At 48.1% G+C, this 8,150-nt stretch overlaps 1 pseudogene across 1 annotated transcript; it reads left to right on the plus strand.

Annotated features, from left to right (window-relative positions):
• Positions 1-5,595: 5,595 nt before the first annotated feature.
• On the plus strand, positions 5,596-7,753 carry LOC311616871 (polypeptide N-acetylgalactosaminyltransferase 1-like; annotated as a pseudogene). The gene has a single exon. The product of its transcript is annotated as a polypeptide N-acetylgalactosaminyltransferase 1-like (transcript).
• The last annotated feature ends 397 nt before the right edge of the window (positions 7,754-8,150 follow it).

Raw genomic sequence — 8,150 nt, forward strand, 5'->3', positions numbered from 1 at the left:
AATGGCAGGTTACATTTCTATTTCTATGTTGCAATCAAAGGAGGGACATTGGTGGGTTACATGAAATTCATTGTTGATGGACTAAGCAGTGGGAAACCTCTGGGATTGGATAAAAAGTGAAACGATGGACTCTTACTTAGGTGAGTGCAGGAACAATTAACATGATAAAGAAGCAATTTGAGGCATCTTTCCTGGCGCCCACCACATTTGGTTGTGCCCCAGGGGTCATTTCCCTCTTTCGAGGTCACCTGTCACGGCAGCGATGGCCCACCCATCCAAGATCGTGAAACCCACTCTGACCTTGACACCTGCCAAGGCCCTATTCCCAACATGGCCACGCTCACTCTGTCCCATCCGCTTGGATTAGGGGACACAGCACACAGCCCAGAAGAGGTACCACACGGCACATGGAGACACGGAGGCACAGGGCTGAGTGGAAACACCAAACTCAGAGCAGCAAGCCCAGTAGGAATTTCCCATAAATGCTGGCAAAGGCACGCCCAGGCACAAGGCACGATTCCCTATGGGCCTGTTCTCTCCCTGTCCATGTGCCCACGCATGTCAAGATGTACGCCCTGCCACCGGCATGGCCCCTTCCATGCAGGGCGGGAAGAGGCCTGTGAGCCAGGAAACTGCAGGGCTTTCCTGTAGGAAGGGGGAGCACATCTCTGCATCACCCCTACTCCTTGCACAGTGCTCTGACAGGAGACTCTTTGGGGCAGCGCAGCTCGCTGTGCTGCCGCCTCCCGCCAGCAGGGGGAGATCACGGGCTCCTCGCAGTGCACTGCCCATGGAGTACTGCCCGGAAGTCCCGCCCCTCCCGGAAGTCAGCTGCAGGTGTTCCTGCTGCTGGAACTGTGTGACCCAAGGGCCCTCAGGCAGCGCGGGGCCAGGGAGCCTCGAGGCGTAGGTGGGCCTGGGGGCGGCGGGCGGGCCCTGAGGCGGCTGAGCCCGGGAGGAGCCTTTCCTGCGGCCTCGGAGGGCAGCCCCGCGGGGAGCAGCGCTCACTGGGGAGTCAGTCAGCTTCTGCGGGGCCCTGGGGCGCGGGTTGAGGACCGCCCCGCTCGGCTCCAGGTCCTCCAGGCATCGGGCCCGCTCTGCTGCTCCAGCGGCCGAGGGGGCCCCTCTGAGTCGGGGTTTGTTTGTGAGGAAGCCGCCTCCTCACCTGCCAGGCCGCCCTCCCCGCAGAGGCCGATGGAGCCCGGGCCGCTCTGCCCCGTGTGGGCCCTCAGGGCGCAGCTCCGGGGCGTTCCCGGCCGAAGGCCTCCATGTGAGACCGGCTCCTCCTCAGCCCAGGGCCTCGGTGTGGGACCTGGTCCTCCTCAGCCCGGGGCCTCGGTGTGGGACCGGCTCCTCCTCAGCCCAGGGCCTCGGTGAGGGACCGGCTCCTCCTCAGCCCGGGGCCTCCCTGTGGGACCGGATCCTCCTCAGGCCAAGGGTTCGGCTCACACACAAAGTCACCGACAGGGAGTAAAAGCCACGGACCCGACCACCTGCTGCAGGTCAGGCGTCCCCTGGACGTGTGCCCAGGAGGTCACTGCCCACTGGGCCCTTCAGCCTTCCTCGCGGCAGGATGGACACCGGAAGTGACGCCAGGGGCCCCGTGAGCTCCAGGTCTGTGGTGCCAGGAGCGGCCTCGTGGGACCCAGAGTGTGTCCCAAGCCCACGGTCCCTCAGGGAGCTGCTGCTGCTCATGGATCCTTCAGCCATCAGGTCTCTGCAGATATGGGAGTCCCGCCGGAATTACCATGTGTGCTCACGCAACTCCAGCAGCATGGATGGTATTGCTCCTTTTCAATTATTTTTATATGAAGTTATATTTTATATGAAGACGTCCAATACATTTGAGGAAATTGTACTTGAGTCAATCCATTCCTGTGTTGATAACATTCCACCATAGAATTTTATACATGAATTTTTCTTGATGACTACAGCATTCTAATTTGTTTTTTGAAACCATTTCTATTGATTTAAGAGAAGAAGGGTGAGGGAGAGATAGAAGCATCAATGATGAGAGAGAATCATATACCATCTGCCTCTGGCACACCCCACATTGGGGATTGAACCTGCAAACCGGGCATGTGCACTGACTAGGAATTGAACCCCCACTTCCTGGTTCATTGGTTGACATTCCACCACTGAGTCATGCCCCTGGGCTAATTTCTCTTTTTTAAATTTACCTTTGAACATAACATCTCGTGTTCATGGCTTGCTTTTCAGGTTGATCTTTAGTGAGGAGCTCCAATAGGGAGTTCACAGTTGACATTATTTATTAAATAAAGAATATGCCCTGTCTATGGGCGCTGGCCTCTGTGAGGTCATGGTTTTCTCTAACCCATCTGCTCCTTCTCTGGAGGCTTGCAGCATTTAGTGTTTGCCGTTCAGCAGTGACACATGTATGTGACAATTGAAGCAGCCCCCGAAACCTACTCTTCTCCCATGCCCCTCCATCTGGATTCCTCTTCCAGCTCCTTTTCCTCAGAGTTTTATCTTTTCCATCTAGTGATTGCATGGCTGGGCACAGCTGCTGGTAACTCAGGTCTGCGTTTGGCAGGTGTCCCTTCCAGAGTGCCCTTCCACAGGGCTCCATGTCCCGACGTGGCCTACTCCCACCTCCTCCTCCTCCAGAGTCAGCATGCGATTCACAATGAGTGCTGTTGGATGTGCGGCATTGCAGACAGACATGTGTGGTGCTCTTGTCTCCAAGGAGCTAGACTGCTGGTTAAGGCAGTGCAGCTTGACTTAGCAGGTGAGAGGGTGTGCTTACAGGCAGGTCTCATTGCCCGGGCAGATTGCTCTGTGCTGCTTCCACCAGTCCCTGCGGCCCTGTAGCAATACTGCACTCAGACGGGGTCTTAAAACCTGTGTCCTGTGGGGGTGTGTCTCTTACCGTGTGCATGTTGATGCGCTGATTTGAAAAGTACTGACTCTTCCAGCATAAACACTTCAGCTGGCTAGAATAAAGGGCCCCTGAGAGGAGCTCACTATTGTCAGGTGTTTGCGATGACGTTTTGCCTGTTTTCTCTTTCATATACAATATATAATCTTTATTGTTAAGATTATTACAGATATCCCTCTTATTTCCCACATAGCTTCACTCCACCTGGGTCCCACCCCACTGCAGGCCCTTGCCACCTTATTGTCTGGGTGGGAACTGGGTGGAGGGGAGTTATTGGGGTGGGGGAGAACAGGGGAACAATTGTAATAATCTGAAATACAAAGAAGCATACATGCATACAAGATCTTTGTCTAATCTCTTCCCTCATCACCCCACATCCCATTCCCTCTGAGAATCATCTGTCTGTTTCATTTCTATACCCCTGATTCTGTTCCATTCACCAGTTTATTCTGTTCATCAGATTTTTTATTCATTTTTAGATTCACTTGTTCATAGATATGTTTCTGTTGTTACTATATTGTTCATAATTTTCTATCTTTACCTTTTTCTTCTTCCTCTTCTTAAAAAATACCATTCAGCATTTCATATATGTAATACTAGTTTGGTAGTGATGAACTCCTTTAGCTTTTACTTATCTGTGAAGCTCTTGATCTGACCTTCAATTCTGCATGATAGCTTTGCTGGGTAGAGTAATCTTGGTTGTAGATTCTTGCTATTCATCACTCTGAATATTTCTTGCCAGTCCCTTGTGGCCTGCATAGTTTCTGTTGAGAAATCAGCTGACAGTCCTATGGGTACTCCCTTGTAGGTAACTAACGGTTTCTCTTGCTGCTTTTAAGATTCTCTCTTTGGGAAAAACTAAGATGGCAGCATAGGTAAATACCTAAACTGCTGCCTCACACAACAATATCAAAACTACAACTAAAAGACGAAATGGACACCATCCAGAACCATACAAAAGCTAGCTGAGTGGAAATTCTACAACTAAAAGAAAAGAGGAAAGCACATTGATTCTGAGGAGTTACAAAAGGCTGAGGTACGGAGATGCGCACATGGAGGGGACAGGCGACTATGTGCACGGGCAGCTGAGTGCGTGGCTGGCTTTCTAAAGTGGGAGGGAGTCAAGGGCTCACAACTGTGGTGAACTCCAGTTCCGGACGAGTTTCTGGGAACCCCGTCACATTTGGGGAGAAACTGGACTGGCTGGCAGCGGGCAAAACTCAAGGGTGGCTTTCTCTCAGAGGTGCTTGAAGTGATTACTGAGGGACACTGAGACCCAGGGGCCTCATAGGGCCGGGCTGATGGGAAAGCCGTCTGCTCCGCCCTGAAACTCCACCCCATCCAAGCTGAGCACACAGGCTTGTGCAATTTTGCAAGTCTTGCCTCATGAGAGTGTCTCCAGCACAGAAGTTCTTCCAGCATAGACACAGCTGATCCTCACAGCCAATTGGGCTGGAGGTCAGTTCCTCCCAGTGATACCAACAACAATCAAGACTTAACTACAAAAAGGCTGAGCACACAGTCCACAAAGGGGTGCACCCCGAGTGTCCACCTCAGGTAACTTGGGAGGCTGAGCCACTGTGCCCTATAGGACGCCTAGCACACAAAGCTACTCTACCAGCTCAGGAAAGCAGCGAAAATGCGTAGACAAAGAAACACATCACAAATGAAAGGAATGGAGGAAAGTAAACGACTGGATATAAAGTTCAAAACCATGGTCATAAGGTTTTTCAAGCATTTCCTAGAAAAGGCTGGTAATATTAGCGAGACCCTTGAAGTTATGAAAAAGACCAACTACAATAGTAATTGAACATATACTGACTAAAAATAAAAATAATATACAGAGATACAACAGCAGACTAGAGGATCGCAAGAATCAAATTAAAGATTTGAAATACAAAGAAGCAAAAACACCCAACCGGAAAAGCAACAATAAAAAAGAATCCAAAAATATGAAGATAGTGTAAGGAGCCTCTGGGACAACTTCAAGTGTACCAACATGCGTATTATGAGGGTTCCAGAAGAAGAGAGAGAGCAAGATACGGAAAACCTATTTGAAGAAATAATGACTGAAAACTTCCCCCACTTGATGAAAGAAATAGTCTTACAAGTCCCGGAAGTGCACAGAAGCCCAAACAAGGAATCCAAAGAGGACCACACCAGGACACATCATAATCAAAATGCCAAGAGCAAAACACAAAGAATATTAAAAGCAGCAAGAGAAAAACAGTCAATTACCTACAAGGGAGCACCCATATAATTGTCAGCTGATTTCTCAACATAAACTAGGCAGGCCAGATGGGAGTGGCAAGAAATATTCAAAGTGATGAATAGCAAGAACCTATTCAATACAACCAAGATTACCTTACCCAACAAAGCTATCATTTAGAACTGAAGGTCAGATCAAGAGCCTTCACAGATAAGAAAAAGCTAAAGGAGTTCATCACCACCAAACCTATATTATATGAAATGCTGAAAGGTATTCTTTAATAAAAGGAAGAGGAAGAAATCGGTAAAGATAAAAATTATGAACAACAAATACATGTCTATCAACAAGTGAATCTAAAAATCAAGTGAATAGAGTGGCCGAGGAGGCGGCGCTGCGGCCGGTGGCCCGAGAAGAGCGCCCGCGCTGGGCCTGCGGGACCGCACCGCCACCTCCCGGGCTGGCCCCGAGGAACGCCCTTGTTGCCGCCACTGCCGCCGCCACCGCTGCTGGGACCGAGGTTATGAATGTGGTTTTTGATGAAAGTGGATTGGAAATGTTTACATGGTCTTTGTATATTTATATATATGTATTTTAAAATTTTGCATTTGACTTAAGTGCCATGAGAAAATTTGCATATTGCAAGGTGGTCCTAGCCACCCCCTTGATTTGGGTAATTTTGGGTATGTTCCTGCTGCTTTACTTCAGTGAATGCAACAAATGTGATGAAAAAAAGGAGAGAGGACTTCCTGCTGGGGATGTTTTAGAGCCAATACAAAAGCCTCATGAAGGTCCGGGAGAAATGGGAAAACCAGTCGTCATTCCTAAAGAGGATCAAGAAAAGATGAAAGATGTTTAAAATCAATCAGTTCAACTTAGTGGCAAGTGAGATGATTGCACTCAACAGATCTTTACCTGATGTTAGGCTAGAAGGGTGTAAAACAAAGGTGTATCCAGATAATCTTCCTACAACAAGTGTGGTGATTGTTTTCCACAATGAGGCCTGGAGCACACTTCTGCGATACTGTCATAAATCCATAGTGTCATAAATCGCTCACCAAGACACATGCTAGAAGAAATCGTTCTAGTAGATGATGCCAGTGAAAGAGACTTTTTGAAAAGACCTCTGGAGAGTTACGTGAAAAAAATTTAAAGTACCAACGTTCTGGGTTGATTAGAGCCAGGTTAAAAGGAGCCCCTGTGTCCAAAGGCCAAGTGATCACGTTCTTAGACGCTCACTGTGAGTGCACAGGTGGGTGGCTGGAGCCTCTCTTAGCCAGGATCAAACAGGACAGGAAAACGGTGGTCTGTCCCATCATCGACGTGATCAGTGATGATACTTTTGAGTACATGGCGGGTTCTGATATGACCTATGGGGGATTCAATTGGAAGCTCAGTTTTGACTGGTACCCTGTTCCCCAGAGAGAAATGGACAGAAGGAAAGGTGACCGGACTCTTCCTGTCAAAACGCCTACCATGGCTGGAGGCCTGTTTTCAATAGACAGAGATTACTTCCAGGAGATTGGAACATATGATGCTGGAATGGATATCTGGGGAGGAGAAAACCTAGAAATTTCCTTTAGGATTTGGCAATGGGGAGGCACCCTGGAGATCATTACTTGCTCACATGTTGGACATGTGTTTCGGAAAGCGACACCTTACACATTTCCAGGAGGCACAGGACAGATTATCAATAAAATAACAGACGCCTCGCAGAAGTATGGATAGATGAATTCAAGAATTTCTTCTATATAATTTCTCCAGGTGTTACGAAGGTAGATTATGGAGAGATAACATCAAGACTTGGTCTAAGACACAAACTCCAGTGCAAACCATTCTCTTGGTACCTAGAGAATATTTATCCTGATTCACAGATTCCACGTCACTATTTCTCTTTGGGAGAGACACGCAATGTGGAAACAAATCAATGTCTTGATAACATGGCTAGAAAAGAGAATGAAAAAGTTGGAATCTTTAACTGTCATGGTATGAGAGGTAATCAGGTTTTCCTTACACTGCCAACAAAGAAATGAGGACGGATGACCTTTGCTTGGATGTCTCCAAACTCAACTGCCCAGTCACAACGCTCAAATGCCATCACCTAAAAGGCAACCAACTTTGGGAGTATGATCCCCTCAAACTGACCCTGCAGCATGTGAATAGCAACCAGTGCCTGGACAAAGCCATGGAGGAGGACAGCCAGGTGCCCTGCATCAGAGACTGCAGCGGAGCCTGGTCCCAGCAGTGGCTTCTCCACAACGTTACCGTTCTGGAAATATTCTGAGACCAAATTCACACACCGAAACAATAAGGGTTGACTGCGCTACCTCAGCACACATTTCTGCCACATTCTTAAGTAGCAAAAAGGGGACAGTGCTCCCTCCTGCAGATGAGGGTTCTCAGCCAGTAAGACTAGACTCACTCCTCACACGCCGTGAACCAGCCTCCTGCCACATAGCGAGACTGTGCACACTGATGTTTACAAGGTCGAAGAGGCTTTCGTCAAGAGTCATTGTAAAGACTATTCCGACAGTGAAATAATCAACAACATGTGCTTCTGGAAAGCTGCACCTCTGAGGGTCTGCTTGCACAGCAGTGATTTCCATTGGAAATGCTGTCACGATGAAGAATTCCCAAGATAGAACTGGTAGCCAGTTTATTAAATATACATATATATTTTTAAATATATATTTTATTGATTTTGTACAAGGAGGAAGGGAGAGAGGTAGAGAGTTAGAAACAACGATGAGAGAGAGTCATCAATCAGCTGCCTCTTGCACACCCCCTACTGGAGATATGCCCGCAACCAACGTACATGCCCTTGACCAAAATCGAACCCGGGACCCTTCAGTCCCCAAGCCGACGCTCTATCCATTGAGCCAAACCGGTCTCGGCCAGTATATTAAAGATTGATATAAAAATATATGAAAAGAACTGGAACCAGGTTCAGAATCATGAAAACAACATTTTTACAAAAAAAAATATATTAAACAGGGTTTAAAGGAAATTAAAACAGAACTATGAGAAGTACAATTTGTTATAGAA

Source organism: Pipistrellus hanaki (assembly GCF_964339955.1).
Source record: "Pipistrellus hanaki genome assembly, chromosome: 2".
Classification (NCBI taxonomy): Eukaryota; Metazoa; Chordata; class Mammalia; order Chiroptera; family Vespertilionidae; genus Pipistrellus; species Pipistrellus hanaki.